Here is a 27,796-nt window from a genome sequence, read left to right on the forward strand (position 1 = left end):
GCTGTATTAGTTTACATTGGATGCCTATTATGTAGCTCTCTGCTATCAAATGGTAGCGCTTTACTAACCTCTGTTAGTCTCCATATGTCTTTCAGTTTTTTCTATGTTTATGGCATAAATCTTTTGGCCAGAGTTCATCACTATTTATGTCCAGCTCTTGTAGGGTTGTGTTATGGTCTTTTTAAGCAAGTTCATAGTCTATGGGTGTTGGACAACAGTTGTAGTAACTAGTGGTAGAAAGCTTATAACTCTTATGGATACTTTGCTTTCTTATGCACTGTAGAGCGGGGCCTCATATTCCCGAGCGGTTGCCGGGTGAGGTGGGGTCCACTTCCTCGCAAAGCGTGGTGAGTATTTACAGACATAAGATATGTGTTCTGTGAATGAGTGAGTAGACTTTACTTTTGGACGGGGTACCTCCTGATCCCGTTTAGGGTGTGGTATACACATGTTTTGCTATTAAGTTGTGGTATATATTTGTAATGTACATAATCTTGTTTTTATTTCAGGATTGTGTAAGGAAATTCCTTTCTACATATGGACATTGGGGCTCCAAGTTCATGGTAGCTAATTACATTCTATTTATGTTTTCACTTCACCGTGTCGCAAATCACTTTTTAGTGGCAGTAGCTTTATTCCTTGGTCCTGACGAAAGCCTGACTACATGTCCTCTGGGCTGAAACATGTTGACCACCTGCACAGCGCCATAGTGTAGTCATTAGTTCCAACTACCTGGCGTGTTTTTAACCTTAACACTCAGACTTTCTTTAATAAATTTGTTCCTGTCTGGGTCGCTAATTTTAACATTTTTTCACCACAGCACTGCACGTACACCTTCATCACCACTCTATGAGTGTAAGTTTGGCACGAGTGTAAGATCTTCATCCACTCCCGCACCATCAGCTGATGGTTTGGGCGGTAGAGTCGGGTGCTCCTACGAATATCCCATATGATGAGACTCCGCCAAGTTAGGGTGGTTTGATGGGAATATCTCGGCCAACTACCACTCTACTATCCACTCCTTTTGTAGTTTTCTTGTGTTACCACCTATTCTAGACCTCTCATCCTCTTTGGTATATAAGTGATTGATTTTGGAGATGGGATGATAGGTCTTTAAATATATCTCCTCTGACCCTTCTTAAATTTTTTTGTTTCTTAAAATTATTGAGATTACTTATTGTTGTTATCATCAGGAAGCCAGAGACTGTGATGTATATTTACTAAGCTTATGTACTGTGTTTGCATCACGAAAGTGACACAAATAAACACAAATTCTATTTGCCCAATTTACTTTAGAAATTCAAATAAAAGTAGCACAAAGCAGCACCTATAACTGCTTTGCATTAGTTAGCGTCAAGGGGACATTATAAGTGACTGTATTCAGAAGGTGGTCGCAAGGCTTGTTCTACAAAGAATCCAAGGCTGGATTGAGGAGGAAGATGTTCTTTCTCCTCTCCAGGCGGGTTTCCGTAGCCACACAAGCACTATAGATCAGGTTTTTAGATTTGTTTTAATTTATTGGCGGGTGGTTGTCCTTGGGGGAGGAATGCTTTTCGCGGCCTTCGTCGACCTCAAGTCGGCGTTTGACTTGGTGCCGCGGGACAAAATGTGGGCGGTCTTTGAAGAACAGGGCATGCCAGCTAATATTCTGTCCTTCCTTAAAAAGTTACATGAGGATAATTATGCACAAATTAGATGGAATCAGCAAGGTAATGTGACCAATAAATTTCCAATCGCAAGGGGTGTACGCCAAGGGTGCGTTCTGGCCCCGACACTTTTTTCACTTTACATCAACAGGGTGATCAGCTATTACGTGAACCACCCAACAGATGCTCCAAAGTTGGATGGCAAGCTGATCCCCCTGTTGATGTTTGCCGACGATACCCTCCTGATCTCTAAAACGCAGCAGGGCCTTCAAAAGGCCATAAATGTGTTTGAGGTCTTTTGTAAGGATCAATGTCTCGCAGTGAATGTTAACAAAACCAATTTTATGGTCCTCCATAGGTCGAGGCAGGTAAGAGGGAACGTAGCAATGAGTGGGGTCAGACTTGACCAAACCGGGGTGTTCTCGTATCTGGGAATCACCCTCGCCTCCAAGCTAGATTGGAAACCACATCTTGCCCATCTGGAAACTAAGCATGCTCAACTAACAGGCGCCTTAACCAAAGAAGTATTCCTCTCCCATACTAGGCCCATTCTGCCTGTTCTGAAAATATATGAAGCAAAAATAGCCTCAGCTACTCTGTACGGTGCCGAACTGTGGGGCTTCAGTAATCTTGTACATCTTACTAGGGCCCAAAATAAGTTCTTCCGTGGGATCACGGGCCTACCGGCTTCAACCCCGTTGATTCCACTCTTCTATGACCTGGGCTCCCAGCGTTTGGAGGACAAGGCTCGCTATAGACCGGTGGCATACTGGAGGAGATTGTGGGTAATTCCGGAACTCTCTCAGTATGTCGGGGCCTTCCTTGATGTTGTAAACGCTGATAGAGCACACCAAATCCATTGGTTTCAGGAGGTTAAAACTATTTATTTAGCCATGGGTCTGGTTAGCATGTGGGAGGATCCTATGGGTAGTATTTTTCCACCTAGAAAAACCTTAAAAGATCTCTATTGGAGACTGGTCTTATCGAAGAGATTTGGTTCGACTATTGGTCCCTCATTGTCTGCAGACTTTTTGGAACTTAAACATCTGCCTGTCTATGAGGGCTATTGGGACTATATCACCGTACCGGAGGCAAGAAAGAGATACCACCAATTAAGGGTAGGGACCTTACCAACTAATTCCTTCGTCTCTAGTTGGCGAGAAGGATTAGCTCCCACCTGTCCTTTCTGCCCCTCCCAAAATGAGAACATTGGGCACATTTTCTTTATTTGTCCCGAATATAAAGTTCCCAGAAGGATCTGGCTGAAACCCCTTTGTGTCCAGCTCAATCTTCCAACAGGTTGTGAGGCGCTAAGGATCCTCAGAAGTGATACTAACCAGCTGGTGGTTATTGCTGTTGCTAAGTTTTTAAAGTCCCTTGCTCATTGCACCATCAGGATTCAAGCAAGCCGGGCCGACAACGCCTGAAATGGCAGAAACCGGTCCCCGGAAGCTTGTTTCCTTCCCAGTATAAGAATTGGCTTGGTAGTTTGGTTTGCCCTGTTCCCATCATGCACTGGACAGGAACAGACTAATTTGCATATAGCCAAGTTCTGAGCTGGGATGGTGCAGTGAGCTAAAAAACGGTGATGGATCAAGCCCTGATCTTTGGACTGGGTAAGAGTGGTCTGCTTAATTCAGGCACTCTGTTCATCACCACCCCCTTTTCTGAATCATTTTGTCCACCATAAGCGTGGAAGGGTATACTCAGATGTGAGTCCCTTGCTCATTGCACCATCAGGATTCAAGCAAGCCGGGCCGACGATGCCTGAAATGGCAGAAACCGGTCCCCGGAAGCTTGTTTCCTTCCCAGTATAAGAATTGGCTTGGTAGTTTGGTTTGCCCTGTTCCCATCATGCACTGGGACAGGAACATACTAATTTGCATAGAGCAAAGTTCTGAGCTGGGATGGTGCAGTGAGCTAAAAAACGGTGATGGATCAAGCCCTGATCTTTGGACTGGGTAAGAGTGGTCTGCTTAATTCAGGCACTCTGTTCATCACCACCCCCTTTTCTGAATCATTTTGTCCACCATAAACGTGGAAGGGTATACTCAGATGTGAGTCCCTTGCTCATTGCACCATCAGGATTCAAGCAAGCCGGGCCGACGACGCCTGAAATGGCAGAAACCGGTCCGCGGAAGCTTGTTTCCTTCCCAGTATAAGAATTGGCTTGGTAGTTTGGTTTGCCCTGTTCCCATCATGCACTGGGACAGGAACAGACTAATTTGCATATAGCCAAGTTCTGAGCTGGGATGGTGCAGTGAGCTAAAAAACGGTGATGGATCAAGCCCTGATCTTTGGACTGGGTAAGAGTGGTCTGCTTAATTCAGGCACTCTGTTCATCACCACCCCCTTTTCTGAATCATTTTGTCCACCATAAGCGTGGAAGGGTATACTCAGATGTGAGTCCCTTGCTCATTGCACCATCAGGATTCAAGCAAGCCGGGCCGACGACGCCTGAAATGGCAGAAACCGGTCCCCGGAAGCTTGTTTCCTTCCCAGTATAAGAATTGGCTTGGTAGTTTGGTTTGCCCTGTTCCCATCATGCACTGGGACAGGAACAGACTAATTTGCATATAGCCAAGTTCTGAGCTGGGATGGTGCAGTGAGCTAAAAAACGGTGATGGATCAAGCCCTGATCTTTGGACTGGGTAAGAGTGGTCTGCTTAATTCAGGCACTCTGTTCATCACCACCCCCTTTTCTGAATCATTTTGTCCACCATAAGCGTGGAAGGGTATACTCAGATGTGAGTCCCTTGCTCATTGCACCATCAGGATTCAAGCAAGCCGGGCCGACGACGCCTGAAATGGCAGAAACCGGTCCCCAGAAGCTTGTTTCCTTCCCAGTATAAGAATTGGCTTGGTAGTTTGGTTTGCCCTGTTCCCATCATGCACTGGGACAGGAACAGACTAATATGCATATAGCCAAGTTCTGAGCTGGGATGGTGCAGTGAACTAAAAAACGGTGATGGATCAAGCCCTGATCTTTGGACTGGGTAAGAGTGGTCTGCTTAATTCAGGCACTCTGTTTATCACCACCCCCTTTTCTGAATCATTTTGTCCACCATAAGCGTGGAAGGGTATACTCAGATGTGAGTCCCTTGCTCATTGCACCATCAGGATTCAAGCAAGCAGGGCCGACGACGCCTGAAATGGCAGAAACCGGTCCCCGGAAGCTGGTTTCCTTCCCAGTATAAGAATTGGCTTGGTAGTTTGGTTTGCCCTGTTCCCATCATGCACTGGGACAGGAACAGACTAATTTGCATATAGCCAAGTTCTGAGCTGGGATGGTGCAGTGAGCTAAAAAACAGTGATGGATCAAGCCCTGATCTTTGGACTGGGTAAGAGTGGTCTGCTTAATTCAGGCACTCTGTTCATCACCACCCCCTTTTCTGAATCATTTTGTCCACCATAAGCGTGGAAGGGTATACTCAGATGTGAGTCCCTTGCTCATTGCACCTTCAGGATTCAAGCAAGCCGGGCCGACGACGCCTGAAATGGCAGAAACCGGTCCCCGGAAGCTTGTTTCCTTCCCAGTATAAGAATTGGCTTGGTAGTTTGGTTTGCCCTGTTCCCATCATGCACTGGGACAGGAACAGACTAATTTGCATATAGCCAAGTTCTGAGCTGGGATGGTGCAGTGAGCTAAAAAACGGTGATGGATCAAGCCCTGATCTTTGGACTGGGTAAGAGTGGTCTGCTTAATTCAGGCACTCTGTTCATCACCACCCCCTTTTCTGAATCATTTTGTCCACCATAAGCGTGGAAGGGTATACTCAAATGTGAGTCCCTTGCTCATTGCACCATCAGGATTCAAGCAAGCCGGGCCGACGACGCCTGAAATGGCAGAAACCGGTCCCCGGAAGCTTGTTTCCTTCCCAGTATAAGAATTGGCTTGGTAGTTTGGTTTGCCCTGTTCCCATCATGCACTGGGACAGGAACAGACTAATTTGCATATAGCCAAGTTCTGAGCTGGGATGGTGCAGTGAGCTAAAAAACGGTGATGGATCAAGCCCTGATCTTTGGACTGGGTAAGAGTGGTCTGCTTAATTCAGGCACTCTGTTCATCACCACCCCCTTTTCTGAATCATTTTGTCCACCATAAGCGTAGAAGGGTATACTCAGATGTGAGTCCCTTGCTCATTGCACCATCAGGATTCAAGCAAGCCGGGCCGACGACGCCTGAAATGGCAGAAACCGGTCCCCGGAAGCTTGTTTCCTTCCCAGTATAAGAATTGGCTTGGTAGTTTGGTTTGCCCTGTTCCCATCATGCACTGGGACAGGAACAGACTAATTTGCATATAGCCAAGTTCTGAGCTGGGATGGTGCAGTGAGCTAAAAAACGGTGATGGATCAAGCCCTGATCTTTGGACTGGGTAAGAGTGGTCTGCTTAATTCAGGCACTCTGTTCATCACCACCCCCTTTTCTGAATCATTTTGTCCACCATAAGCGTGGAAGGGTATACTCAAATGTGAGTCCCTTGCTCATTGCACCATCAGGATTCAAGCAAGCCGGGCCGACGACGCCTGAAATGGCAGAAACCGGTCCCCGGAAGCTTGTTTCCTTCCCAGTATAAGAATTGGCTTGGTAGTTTGGTTTGCCCTGTTCCCATCATGCACTGGGACAGGAACAGACTAATTTGCATATAGCCAAGTTCTGAGCTGGGATGGTGCAGTGAGCTAAAAAACGGTGATGGATCAAGCCCTGATCTTTGGACTGGGTAAGAGTGGTCTGCTTAATTCAGGCACTCTGTTCATCACCACCCCCTTTTCTGAATCATTTTGTCCACCATAAGCGTAGAAGGGTATACTCAGATGTGAGTCCCTTGCTCATTGCACCATCAGGATTCAAGCAAGCCGGGCCGACGACGCCTGAAATGGCAGAAACCGGTCCCCGGAAGCTTGTTTCCTTCCCAGTATAAGAATTGGCTTGGTAGTTTGGTTTGCCCTGTTCCCATCATGCACTGGGACAGGAACAGACTAATTTGCATATAGCCAAGTTCTGAGCTGGGATGGTGCAGTGAGCTAAAAAACGGTGATGGATCAAGCCCTGATCTTTGGACTGGGTAAGAGTGGTCTGCTTAATTCAGGCACTCTGTTCATCTCCACCCCGTTTTCTGAATCATTTTGTCCACCATAAGCGTGGAAGGGTATACTCAGATGTGAGTCCCTTGCTCATTGCACCATCAGGATTCAAGCAAGCCGGGCCGACGACGCCTGAAATGGCAGAAACCGGTCCCCGGAAGCTTGTTTCCTTCCCAGTATAAGAATTGGCTTGGTAGTTTGGTTTGCCCTGTTCCCATCATGCACTGGGACAGGAACAGACTAATTTGCATATAGCCAAGTTCTGAGCTGGGATGGTGCAGTGAGCTAAAAAACGGTGATGGATCAAGCCCTGATCTTTGGACTGGGTAAGAGTGGTCTGCTTAATTCAGGCAATCTGTTCATCACCACCCCCTTTTCTGAATCATTTTGTCCACCATAAGCGTGGAAGGGTATACTCAGATGTGAGTCCCTTGCTCATTGCACCATCAGGATTCAAGCAAGCCGGGCCGACGACGCCTGAAATGGCAGAAACCGGTCCCCGGAAGCTTGTTTCCTTCCCAGTATAAGAATTGGCTTGGTAGTTTGGTTTGCCCTGTTCCCATCATGCACTGGGACAGGAACAGACTAATTTGCATATAGCCAAGTTCTGAGCTGGGATGGTGCAGTGAGCTAAAAAACGGTGATGGATCAAGCCCTGATCTTTGGACTGGGTAAGAGTGGTCTGCTTAATTCAGGCACTCTGTTCATCTCCACCCCGTTTTCTGAATCATTTTGTCCACCATAAGCGTGGAAGGGTATACTCAGATGTGAGTCCCTTGCTCATTGCACCATCAGGATTCAAGCAAGCCGGGCCGACGACGCCTGAAATGGCAGAAACCGGTCCCCGGAAGCTTGTTTCCTTCCCAGTATAAGAATTGGCTTGGTAGTTTGGTTTGCCCTGTTCCCATCATGCACTGGGACAGGAACAGACTAATTTGCATATAGCCAAGTTCTGAGCTGGGATGGTGCAGTGAGCTAAAAAACGGTGATGGATCAAGCCCTGATCTTTGGACTGGGTAAGAGTGGTCTGCTTAATTCAGGCAATCTGTTCATCACCACCCCCTTTTCTGAATCATTTTGTCCACCATAAGCGTGGAAGGGTATACTCAGATGTGAGTCCCTTGCTCATTGCACCATCAGGATTCAAGCAAGCCGGGCCGACGACGCCTGAAATGGCAGAAACCGGTCCCCGGAAGCTTGTTTCCTTCCCAGTATAAGAATTGGCTTGGTAGTTTGGTTTGCCCTGTTCCCATCATGCACTGGGACAGGAACAGACTAATTTGCATATAGCCAAGTTCTGAGCTGGGATGGTGCAGTGAGCTAAAAAACGGTGATGGATCAAGCCCTGATCTTTCAACTGGGTAAGAGTGGTCTGCTTAATTCAGGCACTCTGTTCATCACCACCCCCTTTTCTGAATCAAGTTTTTATATTGGGCATGGAGTTTATGTATGAAGAAAGTATGCCCAAGCTGATTATTTCAGATTCCCACTGTATATACAGTCTATTTTTTTAACGGTTTTAACATGTATTTTAACGAATAGTATTAATTTATTTTCTTAACCTGTGTTAAGGATAATAGTCTGTCGCATAATCCTGGTATGTATAACATCAATTGAAATATGTACCAATTGTCTGTATGGCCTGACATGGGACTTCTTACCCCCTGATATTTTACTGTTTGTGTCTTTTATGATTATTTTATCGAAATAAAGACTTTTTGAATTTGAATTTGAAGTGTGGTGCATAGCAGTGGCAGATAATGACAATCAAATGTGGTAGGCTGATGAAGCAAAGATTTTGACCCACTGGCAAGCATTGTGAGAAACCAGAAATGCCTTTAGGTCAACTCGAAAGCTCTCAATGGTGGCTGGTTATAAACAGCTTTTATAACAGATCACGACTAGGAGCTCTGGAGTTATGGCAGAGAGAGTTTCTCTCAGTGCGTGCCAGTGGATCAAATAAAAAAAAGTGCTTACGTTCAAATGAAATATTTACGTACCAACTAGCTGTGTGTACTCTGATCCTCAGTGCTCTTCTGCAGTCTGTGGCTCCATGGGTCCCAGAGTGAACTCCCTTAACCAATCCAGACACTACTCTAATGCTGCTGATAATATTAACCAACACGAGATGTTGGTTGGATTGGGATGGACCGAAACTCATTCAGATATTTCGGTCCTGTCCCTTCTCTCTACTCAGCTGTCTATCAAAGCTCAGGTGGGAGAGGTTAAAAGTGCAAAGGTCAGGCTGGTCGTTGCAAGACAAGCAGCCAAACTGACATGCACACTTTAAACTAGAGTGGGCATCTCTCCTTCCATGTTGCTAATGAGCAGGAATGGCCCACCTCAACCCCCCATACGGCTCTGGCTGGGAGCAGTAAAAAATGAAATGGCAATAAAATTATTTTATTATCATTGTATTTTTAACATTTGCTCTTCTCGCAGCTGGGCATTTGATGCTCTTCTGTTGTAATGGAGGAACTGCCGTTGTACATGGGCATTCCCATGCAACCACCCAAGGTGTTTCGTACAAAGCCCTATTTACTTAAAATAAAGTAGGTACAATTTTGCCTCAAAAAGTATCGCCCTTTCGAAATACTCACTATCAAGGAGAAATGCTTTTATTTCTCCTTTTTTTATCAACTTTGCACGTGGGCTGCACTGTACAGCATGCATACAAAGTACGACATGTTTTAAAGTGATGGTAAGCATAATATTTTGCACTTGAAAGGTCCCCTTCCAGTACAAAACCTACAGTAGACTTATGCTGACAGATTTACACTATGGTGCAAAGCATACCTGCCTACTCACACAGTACTGCTGTGGGTTACACGATTTTGCCATCCTTCACACCATGACTCCACCAGGTCCGGCCCCCTCCAAGGCACCGCCACGTGCTCACACAGTGAAGTTATTTTCTAAGTTGACAGGTGTGTGTGTGTATGGTGTTCAGCAGACTTATTTTGTACTGGAGCTAGAGGGAGAGGAGAAGGGTGTATCTGTGTCCTGCTTTCTCCTTCTCACACAATACAGAGCAGCATTTTTTACTACTGCACTGTGTTGCATGAGAATTTAGTAAATAGACCATTTAATATGCAGTTCAAAACACTTTATTTGAATACCGTCATATCCATAAAAGCACAATAAGCATAACAGTTTTAAGATACACAAAAAGGGAATAAGAATAAAATTAATTGGCAATATACATAAATACACATAATAAAATAAGTCAGGTTTGTACAAAAACTCATGTATAGATAGTATAAGATCTCAGGGATTAGACATCATCTGGCGTGCCCCATGGCAATTCTCAAACAAGTGCCCGTGCGGAAAACCAGCTCTCCGTCAACCAGGGTAAGTAACCTCAAATAAGCATTAGACTAATGGGCACAATTATTTTTTTTAAACAGAGTTAAAAGCCACTTTGTATACTTTAAATAATATTTACAAAAAAATATCCATGCTCTGGCCATCGCACGGGTAAGGTAAGTGGTCAAGATTTGCGTGAGGACCAAGGGGAAAGCACAATACGAATTTTACTGTATCTGCCCTAAGGCGAAAGTGGAGACACCTCTACTAATGACTCATAGGCAGGTTTAAGATAGATGGCCTGGGGATGCACGATCTGTTTGAGGATCATATAACTAAGGATTTCTTAGATTCCCCTCATTCGTTTCCATGCTGTAAAGTGAATAAAGTGTGTTCCTAAGGACATTTTTATGCAGGGTCTCAGCTGTACTAAGATTTAAAAAAATACTTCCTTTGTTAACACTACATAAGCTTCGTTAAACTCCTGACAGCCACGGGATATCCTTCCCTTTCTCACACCCAATACAATCACCTATGATCTCTCTCGTTAGAGATGCAGCCAGATTTTTCCATAGGGATAGCCAGATAACAGGGAAACTGTGCAAGACGGATTGACAGCAGAGTATTCATAGTTTCGGAGGCACACTATGTGACCCAGGAGAATTCTGTTTCCTCCCCATTTAAATTAGGTTTAGAGGCTTTGGTATTTATATTGGTGGGAACATAATTTTTGGGATGTATGACATTACAATGCATGCTTTTACCACGCATGCCTTTACAACGCGGTATTTACAACGCATGCCTTTACAGCGCATAGCACTTTGGGGTGCTGGATAGTGAATAGTTTAATTTACTATTCCAACTCCAGTCCCCGTGAATAGTAGGGAAGGTGTTGGATAGTAAATTAAATCTATTCCCTATCCAAGAGCGCCCCCCAGCGCAATGTGTTGTAATGGTTTGCGTTGTAAAAGTTGCATCGTAAAGGCACTGCGTGGTAAAAGTTGCGTTGTAAAGGATGTTTCCCTAATTTTTGCAAACATGAACAGCGATCACAGACATACCCCTTTGTGAACATTAGAACAAACTCATGTGATAAATGAATACTACCAGTGCGCTGATCATAGCAAAGCACATAAATGTATCTTTATGTGAGAATGCCACTTGCAAGGTAGGAGATGAGAGCTGCTCAACATTGCCTAGCAGGGAGAGGACCGTTCTCCCAGAGTCCTTGCATAGGAGGGAGGAGGGAAAGGATGAACCAGCCTAATTGGCCGACAATTGGAACTACACTGTGCACTGATTGGCTAGGAACACCTACTCAAATGCCTGGTTTGTGGAAAATAATCTGGAGCTGAACTTCAGATCAATAAAAATATTTTGGACTTGGTCCCATATGGATTCTGTGGCTGTGTTATATGCAGATTATGGGCGTGCTTACCATGAATGAGCCTGAAGGCCCTAAGGGGTCCCGTAGGATTACCCACCACTCTCTTGCTGGTGTTAAAGCCAAACAGGTCCACTTAAATGAGAAAACGTACCCAGTGCCATGAAGCCTGTGCTACACCTCATTATGATACTAGAGGTGGGTTGCTGAAGAAACAACCTTGAAGACAACTGCTGTTTGTTAACATCTGCTAAGCTTGAGCTCCTCAAAGCCCTCACAATAAATGAGGTGAGCTTCCTGAGTGATCAATTACTGCAAAGAGCAGGTGACGCAAGTGAGGATTTTGACCCGTGATTACATCCTTCACTGAATTGATGATTATTTTATTTTATTTCCTTGGTCCTTAACTTTGCAGAATGTGGTGATCCAGCATCCAGTAGGTAGCTTTGTGATCTACCTCTAAGCCCCGTTCAGTTGTGCACAAATATGAACCAAGCTGCACTTGCTCATTTTGTGCATTAATCTGCACACATGAACTCTGAGCCAATATGGCTTTCCTTTGTAGGCACCAGATGTACTGTAAATTAACTTGCTGTAACTGTTGTGTGTTCTTTGTGCTGTATAGATGTTCATGAACCTTTAGGGTCATGAACCCTAATAGTTACAGAATTGCTACTAAGTAACTATTTGAATGGAAAATTGTGATCTGTCTTTGCTACAGTATTTGGTGTTGCTCTGGATTCGTTGAAGTTGTCTCAGGAGCTTGGTTGTTGTTCCTGAGTAGAGGGCGTTCCCATAGTCGAGTCTGCTGGTGATGAGGGCCTGGGTGACGTTTTTTCTCGTGTCGGGAGGGATCCATTTGAAGATCCTGCGGAGCATGTGGAGGGTGTTGAAGCAGGACGCGAAGACGGCGTTGACTTGCCTGGTCATGGAAAGGGTAGAGTCGAGGATGACCCCCAGGTTGCGTGCGTGGTCTGTGGGTTCCGGGGCTGTGCCTAGCGATGTGGGCCACCAAGAATCGTCCCAGGCTGATGGGGTGGGTCCGAGAATGAGGACCTCCGTCTTGTCTGAGTTCAGCTTCAATCTGCTGTCCTTCATCCAGTCGGCTATGGCCTTCATTCCTCTGTGGAGGTTGGCTTTGGCAGTGTGGGGGTCTTCGGTGAGAGATATGATCAGCTGGGTATCGTGGGCATAGGAGATGATGTTGAGGTTGTGTTGTCGAGTGACTTGGGCGAGCGGTGCTATGTAGATATTGAACAGCGTCGGGCTGAGGGAGGATCCCTGTGGGACGCCGCAGGTGATCTCAGTGAATTTCGAGCGGAAGGGAGGGAGGCGGACGCTCTGGGTTCTGCCGGAGAGGAAGGATGTGGTCCAGGCCAGGGCCTTCTCTTGAATTCCGGCATCATGGAGGCGTGCTGATAGGGTATGGTGGCAGACTGTGTCAAAGGCTACTGATAGGTCCAGGAGGATGAGGGCGGCTGTTTCTCCTTTGTCCATCAGGATCCTGATGTCATCAGTGGCGGCGATGAGGGCGGTCTCGGTGTTGTGGTTGCTGCGAAAACCGGATTGGGAGGGGTCCAGGATGTTGTTGTCTTTGAGGTAGCGGGTTAGCTGTTTGTTGACAATCTTCTCTGTCACTTTAGCCGGGAATGGAAGCAGGAAGATAGGCCGGAAGTTCTTGAGGTCCTTGGGGTCCGCCTTGGGCTTCTTCATAAGGGCGTTGATCTCGGCGAGCTTCCAGCTTTCCGGGAAGGTTGCTGTCTCGAAGGAACTGTTGATTGTTTTTCCGAGGTGGGGCGCGATGGTTGTGCTGGCTTTGTTGAAGACGTGGTGAGTGCAGGGGTCAGATGGGGATCCGGAGTGGATGGAGTTCATGATTTTGATGGTGTCTTCGTCGCTGACGTTGGACCAGGCGGTCAGGCGGCTGGTGCAGGTGGTGGTTGCAATGGTGATGGACTCGGTGGTGGATGCGGGAGTGTCGGAGTTGAAGCTGTTGAAGGTGTCGTGGATGTCGGTGATCTTGCGGTGAAAGAAGGCGGCCAGGGAATCGCACAGGTCTTGTGATGGTGGGATGTCGTTGGTGTTGGAGCTGGGGTTGGAGAGTTCTTTCACGATGCTGAAGAGCTCTCTGGTGTTGTGTGCGTTATTGTCTAAGCGGTCCTTGAAGGCGGTCCTCTTGGCGGTCCTGATGAGTTGGTGGTGTCTGTGGGCGGCGCTCTTGTGGGCTGTGTGGCTGTCTGGTGTTCTGTCGTGGAGCCATTTCTTCTCCAGCTTCCGACAGGTGCGCCTGGAGATCCGGAGGTCTTCGGTGAACCAGGCGGCTTTCTTTTTGGTGTGGTTGGTTGTGGAGGTCTTGAGAGGTGCGAGGGTGTCGGTGCAGTCGTTGATCCACTGTTTGAGGTTCGTCACGGCGGTGTCTGGGTCGGTGGATTCGGCGGGTGCTCTCAGGGTGAGCAGCAGCGGCGTGGCAACTGTTGGGTGCAGTGGTGTGTGGTGGGTTTCCTGAAGGTGAAGTGGAAGCATCGATGGTCGGTCCAGTGGGGCTCGGTGGTGTGGTTGAAGGAGACGTGGGGGCTGGTGGACAAGATGGGGTCCAGCGTGTGTCCGGCGGCGAAGGGTGGGTGCCGTCACGAGTTGTTTGAGTCCAAGGTTGGCAAGGTTGTCGATCAGGGCGGTGGAGTTGGCATCGTTGTTGTTCTCGAGGTGGAAGTTCAGGTCCCCGAGGAGGATGTAGTCCGTGGAGGCGAGGGTGTGGGTGCTGACGAGGTCGGCGTTGGTGTCGCTGAACTGTGGTCTTGGTCCGGGTGGTCTGTAGACGAGTGTTCCTCTGAGGGTGGTGTTGGGGTCGGTGTGGATCTGGAAGTGCATGTGCTCGGTGGTGGTGAGGGTGTCGGCGGTGCTGGTCGAGACTCTGAGGGTGTCCTTGCGGATGATGGCGATTCCCCCTCCCACTCCATTGGTGCGGTCTCTGCGGGAGATCTTGTAGCCATTTGGGATGGCTATGGCGATGTCTGGTGCAGAGGTGGCGTTCAGCCAGGTCTCCGTCAGGAAGGCGACGTCGGGAGCGGTGGAGTCTAGGAGGTCCCAGAGTTCGATGGCGTGTTTGCAAGTGGAGCGAGTGTTGAGAAGGATGCAGCGGAGGTGGTTGGCTTCTCTGGTTGGTGGTTTGGTGGGCTGGATGCTGGTGAATCTGCAGTTCCGGCAGGCGAAGGGCCCTTGGGTGCGCTTCGGGGTGGCTCGGTAGCAGGGGTGGTCTCGTCCGGTGTTGAGTTTGTGGGGGGTGCTGGAATCGTAGAGCAGTCTGGCGTTGCGGGGGGCGCGGGGTCCAGGGGTTCTGGCACTGGACGCGGTCCAGGCGCGGGCGGGCACAGACGTGCTTGCCTTTGGCGTGCCTGCGCGGTCGCTGCGCGGTCTTCATAAGAGGTGAAGTGGGAGGGAGGAGCGGCTGGGAGGCGGGAGCGGGGCGGCCAATGGGCGAGGTCATGGGGTAGAGAAAGGAAAAAGGGGGCGGGGCCACGGGGTAGCAGCGGCGGGAAGCAGGGAGCGGGGGGAGCACAGAGGGCCGGGGCGCACGAGGAGCGCCTAAGAAACCACAAACCACAAAGACAATAATAATAAAGAGGAGAGCAGTAACAAAATCACAGTGGGGGAAAAAAGCAATGCAAAGAAAAAACCTGGGGCACACCATTGGCGAACCCTCGTCAGCACTTGGGACCTGGAGGGGTCGTGCGGCATGGGGAGTGATCTGGGGTCACATCACTTAGCACAATTGATTTATTTCTCACCCAAAGTGGTCCACAAGCCTATATGGGTTACCTTAGAGAGACAGGTTCTCTGCTGTTAATCCGATCATACGCTGCATGTTAAGTATCGGACACTTAGGCACAAGCTCCTCCAAATTGATCTTGCATGCTTCCGCACCTCTCTGGGTTTTGCTGGTTTGACAATAGACAAAAAACTATTGGGGGTCTGGGGCTGGGCAGGGAAATGTATCCTACATGTATATCAGTTGTTAACCAAAGAAGAAGTTTAAGAGTTCCAAGTCTTGTGTTGCGATTTCAATTTATCAGAGGTTATCCAAAGTAGAATTTAAAGAGTTCCAAGACAGGTGCTGTGATTTCAATTTATCAGATGTTACCCACAGGAGAATTTAGAGAGTTCCAAGTCTTGTGCTATGATTTAAATTTATCAGATGCTAACCAAAAGAGAATTTAAAGAGTTCCCAGTCTTGTGTTATGATTTAAATTTATCAGATGGACAGATTTTGTCCTATTTTGGGCCCGTTTCATCGATGATATTTTGATGATTTGGAGAGGCTCTCAGACAGAGCTATTTGAATATTTCAGCTACCTAAACCAGAATGATTTTAATGTTAGATTCGCCATTAACTACAATACCAAGAAAATTGAATACTTGGATGTGAAATTAAGTGTTAATATAGATGGGATTAGCAGTAAATTGTTTAGGAAAGGCACGGCTACTAATTCGATATTACGTGCTGATAGTTTCCACCCCTCATCAGTAATCACAGGAATTCCTTATGGGGAAATGATTCGAGTATGCAGGAACTGCAGTTTGGAATGTGACTTTAAAATTGAACTGGACAATCTTCAAAATAGGTTAAGCAAGAGGGGTTACAAGACTCGTAACCTGGTCAAAGCTAAGGAAAGGGTGTTAAAAATTAAAAGAGAATCAACTTTGGTACAAAAGTCCAAAACAGAATCCAAAAAGTGTGTAACTTTTGTCACGACTTACTGTGTACAAAAGGATAGGATTATCAAAGCACTTGGTAAAAACTGGAATTTATTGAAGGGCGTACCTGGCCTGTTGGAGCTGGTAGGCAAAAGACCAGTGGTAACTTATAAAAGATGTTCTACAATTAAAGAAAAGGTGTCTAAAAATTATGTTCGACCTATTAGTCTAGCTAATTCAAATTGGTTACCACAGTCTCCAAAAGGTTTTTATGTTTGTGGATCCTGTAATGTGTGTGTTTTAGATATTAACAAAAGCAAAGATTTCATGTATGATAGTGCTAAACGCTATACTATTAATGAATTTATCAATTGCAACAGCATAGGAGACATTTATGCAATTATATGTGCTTGCAAAAGAGTATCTATTGGAAGTACAAAAAGGAGCTTGAAAACCAGAATTCAGGAGCACAGACGTGCAGTTATTAATCAAGATATCAGATCACCACTGTATCTGCACATGGAGGCACAACATAGTACTCAGAAAGAGTTTAGGTTTCATGGTATACAGAAGGTGATCCCGAATATTACAGGGGGCGATTGGGAATTAAGGATCAGACTGGCAGAAGCCAGATGGATCAGCAAGAGTAGAACTGTCACACAAGGTTTGAATACCGATACAGAACTACATTATTTCCTGACATAAGGGTCCACGGGTCAGGGTAGAATCTAATTTGGAAATGAGCAAGATAATTAGGTGTTGTGGAATGAGAAGTTTGGAACAACACCTAGGTGTTTTGTCTAGATTAGTGAGGAGGAGATGTTGTCTAAGTAGAGTAGAGGAGATGATCACCTTGGCTAGGGTGACGTGTAACAATATCATCTAGGAACTATGGAAGTTGGATGTATAGAGTACTGTCGAATAATGTTTTTAAGAGGGTTGTCTGGTTTAGACAAGAGGAGATGATCAACCTTTTAGGGTGATGGGTACCTGGGATAATGAGGCAATCATAGAATTATAGAGTAGTATGGAAATGTTTTCCCTTTTATATGGCAATATTGACGTTACTAGTGGTAATGTCAGTATAGGCAATATAGGTGTAGTATGTTCGGATTCATATTTCCTTTGAGGATCATGATTAATGGTATACATCAAATTTAGTCACGTATTGGAGCAGTTGATTACCTGTGGATTCAGGATGTGAGATATTAGCCCCCATCTCCTGTTGGAAAGTTCATGGGACAAAGCATATTACGCACATCAGGGCGTCTCAGTACACCTGATGTGTGGGTTGGAATATTTGGGCAAATAGATTTGGGTATGCTTTGATAGGATGTAACAGTGTTCAGTGATGCAGATTGAGGAATGTTACCCACATGGAGGATATCAAGTCAAACGAGTACAAAGAGTGTCACTGTGACATTTCTAGCGGGGAGGTTTCTCCGTTTTGCTGAGATTCTAGAATACAAGCGCTGATTGGCTTCACAATTTACCGCAAAGGAATTCTGATATTTTGGAATACTTTACATTGTTCGTGCTGGACCCATGTAACAGAGGCGGTTTGTTTCACTAATAAGAAAGGAATTTGGATGTTTTGGAGCGATGTTGGTTCGTAACGTCCGTATAGTAAATTTGTGTCATAATGTAGAACAAAATTGGAAGCGGCGTGGTAAACGCTGTTGGATTGGTCTAGATATTAGACCTGAATACGCTAATTGGTGATATTACTACCAAGGAGTATTTCTGGTTGGGCGGTATAATGTTAATTTTTGTGCTAAGCCGGCTGGTAAATGAAGTGATGTGTTTTCCTTAACAGGAGGACAGTTTCACTTTACATGGGAATAATGGGTTGAGGAACATAGCAGTAACCATGTGGAAGTAGAATTGATGTTTTTAGAAATGTTGGTTTAAGAGGCAGTATTGATAATCTTCGGTACAAGGTAGAACGAAAGCAGCGAGGTAAACGCGTTCGGATTGGTCTGGATATTTGACACAAACACATTGATTGGTGGTACAACCACCATGGAGTATTTCCGGTGGGGCGTTATTTTACGTTTTTAGTGACGCCGGTCAGAAACAGAAGCAATGTATTTTCCTTAAATAGGAAGATAGTTTCGCTTCGTGTGGGAATAATGGGTTGCGGAACGTAGCTGAATCTATTTTTAAGTAGAATCGTTCAACTTATATTCTTTTGATCGAATGAGAGGGAAAGCACACAGGCCTACCAGAGAGGGAACTCCGTGTTTTGAATAGGAAATCAGGATGCAGGGAAGCATGTACACTTAATGGACCTGCGCAGTGCAAGCAAAACTATCTTACAGTAGCGGACTGGAGAGGAAACATGTGGGCCCTTAATAGAGGAACCTCGGTGATTGGAGGATCAGGAGCAATACTTGGTTTACATGATTGTGATTGGGTAAAAGGGAATTTAAAAGTGAGCATGGCGGGCATCTCAACTCATTCCGGATTTATTGAGCAGGAAGCAAGGAACTTGGCGATATTCTGGACTAGAATGGTAAGAGGGAGGGTTGTTTCAAGACATCACCGGATACATGCTGCTAAAAATAGGTGGTGACTTTTTAATGACAATATTAATGTATTTTTGTCATTTCTTTGTTGCAGTAGATATATGGTGTTCTGGTAAAGACTTGGGGATCGTAGAAATAGTACTGTCCAGATTTCTTACATGAAGCTCTCTAAGAATTGAAGTGATTAAAAGGTGAGCAGATGGGGAGTAGAGGTGGATATTTTTTTACGTTCTTTTTACTAGAGAAACAAATGGTGTAAACAAACTAATATTCACTCCTTTTGTATACAGTAAGATTTGTGCACAAAATGAAGATGGGGATCAGATTTGGGTGCTAAGAAGGAACTCTTTTATCTGAGATATGGTTTAGGAGTTGGAAAGTGAACCAACATGAATTAAGGTGAGCAGAGGGTTTTCAGTCATTACATGATTGCGGTGTTGCTATTAGATTAGAGTTATATAGATGTCTAGTCTGTTAAGTTAATTTAGGACATGTGATGTTTTTTGTTTTTGACAGAGAGTTTTTACATTTGCGACCGATTGGTTGCAACAGAAATAAGACTCAAGGTCAGATATCGACCTGTGGATTCAAATTAGTTGGAGGTGAGATTACTTGGTCTTTGTTCCTGGTGGTATCTTTTTCACACTGGGTCATGCTTGCTGTGCAAACATTGATCATAATGAAGAGGTTGAAGATTCTACCCTTAGACTCATCAAATATAGGGATACTGATAGTGAGAGATCAACCAAGACAGAGATTCAATGTAAAGAATCAACCTTTTGCTTTAATGCATGTTTCTTGTAAGGTTTGTTTCTCCATGGTACGAATACAGCATTATTAAGTTATTCAGACCTATGAAAAGGTTGCATAGATTGTTAAATAGGCAGAGTAGGAATTAAATGTTCAGTCGATACCATCCGCCCTTGTTTATGTATATATGGTCAAACTGTAATGCACCATTTGAATGTTTATGTTTGGATTATGATTTTCTATTCTTTACTTTACAGCCCTGATGAGGTCTTAGATGGGGACGAAACAGGTCGGCTATTAATTGTATTAACTGTTTTTAGAGTTGGCTGACATTGATGAATTGACTGAATAAAGAAAAGAACTGCACATCATACTACTGGAAGATTTTCTTTGGGACTTTTATGATTTTGAAATGTGATATCAATAACTTGTAAGACTAAAACGCTCCTTCTGGACTAGGGTGTATGTGGCTAACCAAAAGATAATTTAAAGTTTCCAGACTGGTGATGTGATTTCAATTTATCGGATGTTAACCAAAAGAGAATTTAAAGAGTTCCAAGACTTGTGCTGTGATTTCAATTCATCAGATGTTAACCAAAAGAGAATTCATCAGATGTTAACCAAAAGAGAATTTAAAGAGTTCCAAGTCCTGTGCTGTGATTTAATTTTATCAGATGTTAACCAAAAAAGAATTTAAAGAGTTCCCATACTTGAGCTGTGATTTGAATTTATCAGATGTAAACCTAAAGGAGAATTTAAAGAGTTTCAAAACCTGTGCTGCGATTTCAATTTATCAGATGTTAACCAAAAGAGAATTTAGAGAGTTCCAAGACTTGTGCAGTGATTTCAATTTACCAACACACCATTATCGGCACAATCGACAATTCACAGCTACATCATAAGCTGACTGGGTCAATCCCACATAGAACTACATCACGCTACTATTCTGTGTTACTTGATCAGACTGGAACACATGAGGAGACAAATCTCAGGCATGGTCACAAGCCTTCGGTGTCTACTCTGAGTCGCTGGGTGAAGCAGGCTATCCTGCTGGTGTACGATTCCCAGGGTTCTGATCCCCCCGGGGTGGTCCAGGGTCGTTCCACCCGGAGCGTCTCTGTGTCTTGGGCCTCTTTTAAGGGTGTGTCCACGGAAGATATCTGCCGGGCTGCAACGTGGTCGTCTCCTCACATGTTTATGGAACACTATCAGGTGGTCCTGGGGGGCTCTCCTCCTGGGGATTTTGCAGGAGCTGTTCTGAGTGCTGGTTCTGCCTCCTGTTGATTTGTCCCTTGTTTGGGCTATGTTGTGGTTCTGTTGTTTCTTTTCTCAGTGGATTAAACATTGTTCTGGTTACCTGTTTCCGCCTTGGTAGTGGTCTTGTGTACCATGATGCCTTCCTGGCTTGGGTATGTGCTCACTTCGTTAGTCATGTGGCGAGGAAGACTGATGAGGAGGTAATGCCCAGATTACTTACCAGTAATCTTCATTACTACGAGTTAGTCTTCCTCGCGACATGAGTTCCCGTCCCTCCCTCCCTGTCTGGCTATCGGCTTCATTGTGTGGCTTGGTAGTTTCAGGCTTTGGGGTTGGGCCAGCCCGCCTCTTATAGTGGTCATGAGGTGTATGGGTCGGCCATATTGGGAAGGGATGGGAGGCATGGGAGGCTAACTTTTGCTTTGGAGGGTTCTGGCCTGGAGCTGAAGCTCACTTTGTTAGTCATTTGGTGAGGAAGACTAACTCGGAGTAATGAAGATTACCGGTAAGTAATCGGGGCATTACTTCCCAAGGTAAGATCCATACAAATGAGCATTCAATGGTACATTTTATAAAATACCCCTTAAGTGAGATCAGGCTTAGTGCAGCAAATACTACTCCAGTCCATATTTTACTTGCTACACACAAATGCATTTTGGGATAAGCAGTCAGCAACTCCAATTGGAAAGGCAAGGAGGGATCAAAACAGCATAGGTGAAATAGACACGTTGCTAGCTAACTTTATTACACAAACTATGCACTATGTGAAATACATGTCTAAATACAAAAATTGAAATTGCACTGTTTAACATCACAGATGCACCTGCACAGGAGTCAGGTGATAGTTAACTCCATGAACCTCTGAAGACTCAGGCACAGTCAGGAGATGACAACACAGTGGCCCCATCACCCACAACACCTGTGCCCACAAGACGCAGGACCACAGTGGCACCACGGGCTGCTGGGAACTCGGATTTCAGAGAAGGTGAAAGGCGCTGTGGATGAGGACAGGTCGATTTATTATGATCGACTTGCTGGTACTCCAGTACCCACACATAAGTCCTAGTGATTCATCCATTGGAATTGCCGGATAATATTGATACCGACACAGATTGTTTTTTATGGATTGAAAAATCTTCTTTACTACATGGTGGAGTTGAAAAAGAAAACATATGAAGCCCGCATCACCCACATCATCTGACTCCAATTCCTAACATAGAAAAAAAGAAGACTCAGCACAGGCCTTGCATAATTATTTTTTATGAAGATATTCCAATGGGAAAGGCGCCACACAGATTTCCAACCTTGAAGACTCAAACAAAGTACTACCTTCAATTCAAAGGCCCTGAAGAAATCCCATAGATACGAAACTCGTCGGCTGTATGGTGCTAACGTTGAAAAATAAAGAATTTTGAAAATACAAGAAATACATCATTTTTGCATAATTCATTAACAGAACTGTTATTTAAAGAACTCTGTGATGCACCTTTGTGTTTGCTAACCCACAGTGGCACCACTACCTGCATTCGAAATGGAAGAGGAGAGCCAACCTGACCCTACAACAAAACAGGCTGGGCATACACCCACACCAAGACCCCAAGTCCAAATGTAGTGCAGCAATGTCCACATCAGGAGGCGCAGGGTAAGGGCACAATGGGAGCTGATGTAGGCGACAGATCAACTGTCTTTGGTGGGCTGGAGAATGCATTGTTGAAGGTGCAGCGCCTGCAACGCAAACACATGCATTCAATGCAGTCACAACTTGTAGCATTTTCAAAAAACATGGTAGAGATTAGGGACAGCATCAAACAGCTCACAACAGCAGTGGTGGAAGGACAGAGGGAAACAACTGAAAATTTCAGTAACATGACACAAGCCATCAAGGATTTATGCAAGGTAATGCAGGAAAACCATGTGTCCCACTGCAAAAGCCACTATTAAGTACTTGGCTGTTTAGATGGCTACACTAGGGCCATCAACCGCATGAGCACCACAACAGCTCACCTGTCTCGACGTGCTGTAGGCATGCAAGTCGAAATGTCCCATTGCTGTGGTGATGTGGCCAGAGGACTGATACAGGTCACCGATGCTATGGAGCAATTGCAAACTGCTTCAGTTGGTGGCAGTGATGTACTTGGTGGAGAGGATAGTGAGGAGCCCTCCAGCCTCAATAGCATCATGGCACCAGTGACTGAATGCAGAAGGCGCAGTGCAAGAAATATTTATGCATTAGAAGTCTCAACAAGTGGTGTGACAGAGCACACAGACCGGCCCACGGGAGGGCATGGCCACAGAAAATAGTGTGGCATTGAGCAAAGGAATGCTATTTGGCGAGGTAAACAGGAGCATTCATTTGGTAGGGTTGACACACAAGTTCCATTGCAATGTTATCCTGTTGCATTCTGACTGTCACACTGCATGTTTATTTCTTGGTATATGTGTATTAACACTACCTGATTTTGTGATTGAATAAATCACAATAGCAATGAAACCATGTAGTATCTCGTATCATCATTACCCAACTTAAAAATAGTCCTGTTTTATTTCTGCACGTCTCTGTCTTCCTTCTGCTACACTTGAAACACTTGCTGCTTGTTGAGGTTTTCCTGGCTCATCATCCTCATCAGGTTCACTATCCTTTAGGTCCAGGGGTATGCCTCTCGAAGTTGCAATATTGTGCAACATGCACAAATAGCCACAATTTTGCAACAAGTGTATGGCCTGCACTGCAATGCCCCGCCAGTTATATGTAGGCAGCGGATCCTACATTTCAGCAAGCCAAAGGTCCTCTCGATCACATTGCGTTTTGATATGTGTGCTGCATTGTATCGCTGTTCACTTGGTGTAGTCGGATTCAGGTATGGTGTCAGTATGAAAGAGTGCACACCATATGCGCTGTCACCTGCAGGGTAGAAGGCAATAGATTACTCAATACTATGTTTCACAATGACCAGAGAGTCAGCAAAACAGTGTTACATGTGTTTACTGAGCAGGTATCCTTTGCCAAATTCACCCCCCAAGGAGACCTGTATATATGCCACTGTGTCTGTAGATTTAAGAATCATGAGTGCTACCTGGGATTCTTGTCACTATGTCTGTGATGATATTTTTGCGAGCTGCATTGTTGGGCAGACAGTGGAAGATATTTATGAGAAATATAGGTTGGATTTAATGTAGCATCAAAGGAGTATGCAGTTCCTGTAGGGTGGGGAAAGAAGAGAACAAGGCTAGGTTGGTCAACACCCTTACTTAGTAGTGGAGCGTGGGTGTCTCCCAATTTGGGAAGTGGGGCCCTCACCCACCCATTTGGGTGTCATGCTTCATCATAGGGCTTGCTCCTCGTCAGGCCAGGGCCAGAACAATAGCTAGAACGAAAACATCGACAGACCAGCAATACCTACAGGTAAAACTTTTCAGGATGTTATAATTCCCCCTGAACTTAGTATAACACATAATGATGAACCTGTTATCTTCTTTGATAACAAAAATAAAGATAAAAGTATTATTATGTTTACTAGAGCAAACAATATGAATAAACTTCAACACAGCCAAACATGGATGATGGATGGCACCTTTAGCATATGCCCTAAACCATTCCACTAACCGTACAGTATTCATGGGCAATACCATAACACTTGCATGCCATTTATATATGCTTTGTTACCAAACAAACAAAATAAAACATATACTGAAATGTTAGGTAAAATAAAGCAAGAAACAAACCACTTCTTCCCTCAAAGAATAGTAATAGACTTTGAACAAGCCATGATAAACTCTATCCTCAAATTATACCCCCACACATCTATACAAGGATGTTATTTCCACTTCAACCAATGTTTGTGGAAATATTTACAAAAATCTGCACTTTGGGGGTCATTAGATTAGCGGGCGGAATGCCACAGCCCGTATGGCAGTGGCGATCCGCACGCTAAAAACCACCGCCCGCTCTGAACTTTTCCCTCGCCACATTACCATGGCGGGGGGGACCCCAGCAGATGGAAAGACCATTCACCGGTTTTCCGTCCGGTCAAAGAGTCGACCGGACGGAAACACTGCTAACATGGTGGTGGTGGTATCTGGGAGACACCGCCATCCATATTAGCATAATAGCGGGGACATGCCGGCCGCCACGGAAAGGCAGGAGGTTTTTGCCATTGAGGGCCCGTAGCTGGCCCCCAGGGATTCTGGTGGGTGGGGGTGCACATGGGGGGGTACCTATGGTACCCCCTGCAGTTCCATGCACAACATGGCAGCCACCGCACGGTGCCTGCCACGTTGTGCATGGAAGTGCACGACATACTGAGAGCACCGCCCGCCACAATGTCGAGAATGCAGGATGCGCCTGCCAGTGTGGCGGGCGCATCCTAATGTCACTAACGGGACCACCGCACCAATGGCGGGTGGTCCCAGTCCACGGTAGGATGACCCCGTTAGTGTGGACTATGCAACAAATATTACCTTTGCAGTCCAAATAAAACACCTAATAGCACAATAACATTTTAATAGAAAGTACATTTTACCAACAAAATTACTAATTTACTATTCCAACTCCAGTCTAACTTAAATTGGGGTAGGTGCTGGACACTAAACCTAATTCATTTACTATTCCCTTTCCAACCTAAATTAAATTCGGGTAAGTGCAGGACACGGACTTAAATTAATTTACTATTACAACTCCAATCTAAATTAAATTGGGGTAGGTGCTGGACACTGAGCCTAATTAATTTACTATTCCAACTACAGTCTAAATTAAATTGGGGTAGGTGCTGGACACTGACTTAAATTAATTTACTACTCCCACTCAAATCTAAATTAAATTGGGGTAGGTGCTGGACACTGAACCTAATTAATTTACTATTTCCACTCCATATAAATTTAATTGGGGTATGTGCTGAATACTTAACCTAATTAATTGAAATCTTGAATTAATTTAAAAAATAAAATTAACAATTTTCTTTTATTTTACTTTAAAGAAAATATCCAAATATTTGTAATACACTCCACACCCTTATCCTCTATAAAGCAAAAATCCCATTCATAAAAATAAATTACAAATTCAAAAATTAAAAAATGTATTTCATACTTAAATTTAAATATTTTTTTTAATTAATTTACATTTTTTAAAACACTCCCCACCCTTATACCCTATAAACTCAATATCCCGCTCCTAAAATGTAATTTGAAATTCGAAATTTAAAACATTACTTTCATACGTAAATTAAAAATGTTTTTAAATTTCATTGAATTTTTTAAAACACTCCCCACCCTTATCCCCTATAAACCCAACATCCCGCTCCTAAAACTTAATGTAAAATTCGAAATTAAAAAAATTAATTTCATACTTACAGTAAAAAACAAATTAAAATTGAATGAAACTTTTTTTAAAACATTCCCCACCCTAAACACATCCCGCTCCTACAATTTAATGTAAAATGTAATTTAAAAAATACTAGCAGCCCGTCCCGACGTTGTCCAGGTATGAAATAGAATGTGTGTAATGTGTGTATTTGGCAAGGGCAATTTATTTTAAAATCTCGCGGTAGACAACATTTTTTGTTTCATTAGAATAGGGACGGAGAAGGCCCAGCTGCAGCCCTGGTTAGCAGGCGGGTGTAATTGATGTAGTGATCCGCCGCCTGAGCCCGGCTACAGCCCTGGTTGATGTTAGCAGGCATGTGTAATGTCGTTGAATGAGAGAGTTATCAGCCGCGGATAAATCTGTTTAATGAGAGAGATGAGTGACAGCAAGTAGGAGAGGCTGCAGTAATTGTCCCCGCAGACACGCTCATTGAGGCCCAAATGCAGGACTGTTTGATGGTAGCACGCGCGTGTTCCCCCCGCTTGAGGCCCAGCTGCAGCCCTGGTTGATGTTATCAGGCGTGTGTAATTAGTGTACTGATCCGCCGCCTGAGCCCGGCTAGAGCTCTGGTTGATGGTAGAAGGCGCGTGTAATTTAGTTGAATGAGAGAGTTCAGTAACAGCGCGCAGGAGAGGCTGCAGTAACGTTACTTACCAGGCCTCCAGGTGAACACGTTTGTCACGCCCCCAGCACACGGCCACAGCAGAAGATCTTCTGATTAACGTACGACCCACATGGCATGAAGGGCGGAACATAGCACACGCCCCCAGCGTTTCTCACGCCCCCAGCGTGCCCCTTGATGCGACGCAATTGCGTTCACATGGCATGAAGGCCGGACACACGCCCCCAGCGTTTCTTACGCCCCCAGCGTGTCACGCCCCCAGCACACGCCCACAGCCCACGATGTGATGGCCGTACCACACGCCCCCAGTGTTAGTCACGCCCCCAGCCCACACCCACAGCACAACGCAGACACGCCCACAAGGGACTACTTTTCTGGCACGGTTCTTTTACCTTTTAAATGTATAGAAGAGTTGGCCTAACGGCTAAGGCGCTCGACCTCGGATCTGGGTTTGAGTCTTGGTAACGACGCCAAACATCCTGTGATTCTGGGCAAATCACTTAATCTCCCCGTGCCTAACAAAAATGAATGTGAGTCCTCATGTAACATAATTGGTGCTATGTAAAGCTCTCTGATACCTGATTCAGTTCGGGTCAAGTTCGCGCTATATAAAACTCTGCAAAAAATATATATATATGGTGGCCGTCTGCATAGCCTATGTCCTTCTGCTGCAACTGCCCTTTCCAACGCTGTATAGGGTGTTGTGATTGATGCTGTGGTTACTAAGATTACCCGCCTCAAAGGTTTGGGCTCTCTCTTTATAATATTAGTATGGATATAAATCTAATTAAACTTTTTTAAAACACTCCCCCCCTTATCCCCTCTACACCCAACATCCCTCTCCTAAAATTTTATGAAAAATTCAAAATTTCAAAGATTAATTTCATAATTAAATTTAAAAAACATTAAAAATTTAATTGAGCTTTTTTAAAACACTCCCCACCCTATTGCCTATAAACCCAACATCCCGCTCCTAAAATTTAATTTGAAATTCGAAATGTAATAAATTAATGTCATACTTAAAAACATTTATAATTTTTATTTAACTTTTTTAATACACTCCCCACTCTTATCCCCTATAAACCCAACATCCCGCTCCTAAAACAATATAAAAAAAACATTATTAAACACATTTTAAACACAATTCAATACTTAACACTAACTATA

At 44.8% G+C, this 27,796-nt stretch overlaps 1 protein-coding gene across 1 annotated transcript in view; it reads right to left on the reverse strand.

Moving 5' to 3' along the window:
* Positions 1 to 21,895: 21,895 nt before the first annotated feature.
* Positions 21,896 to 27,796, reverse strand: part of LOC144763238 (uncharacterized) — an 853,666-nt gene continuing 847,765 nt past the window's right edge. The window contains exon 7 of the transcript XR_013596197.1: positions 21,896 to 23,550. The gene's annotated coding sequence lies outside the window, so the exon portion shown is untranslated. The remainder of the gene's footprint in view (positions 23,551 to 27,796) is intronic.

This window comes from Lissotriton helveticus, chromosome 6 (assembly GCF_964261635.1).
Source record: "Lissotriton helveticus chromosome 6, aLisHel1.1, whole genome shotgun sequence".
NCBI classification, from domain to species: Eukaryota; Metazoa; Chordata; class Amphibia; order Caudata; family Salamandridae; genus Lissotriton; species Lissotriton helveticus.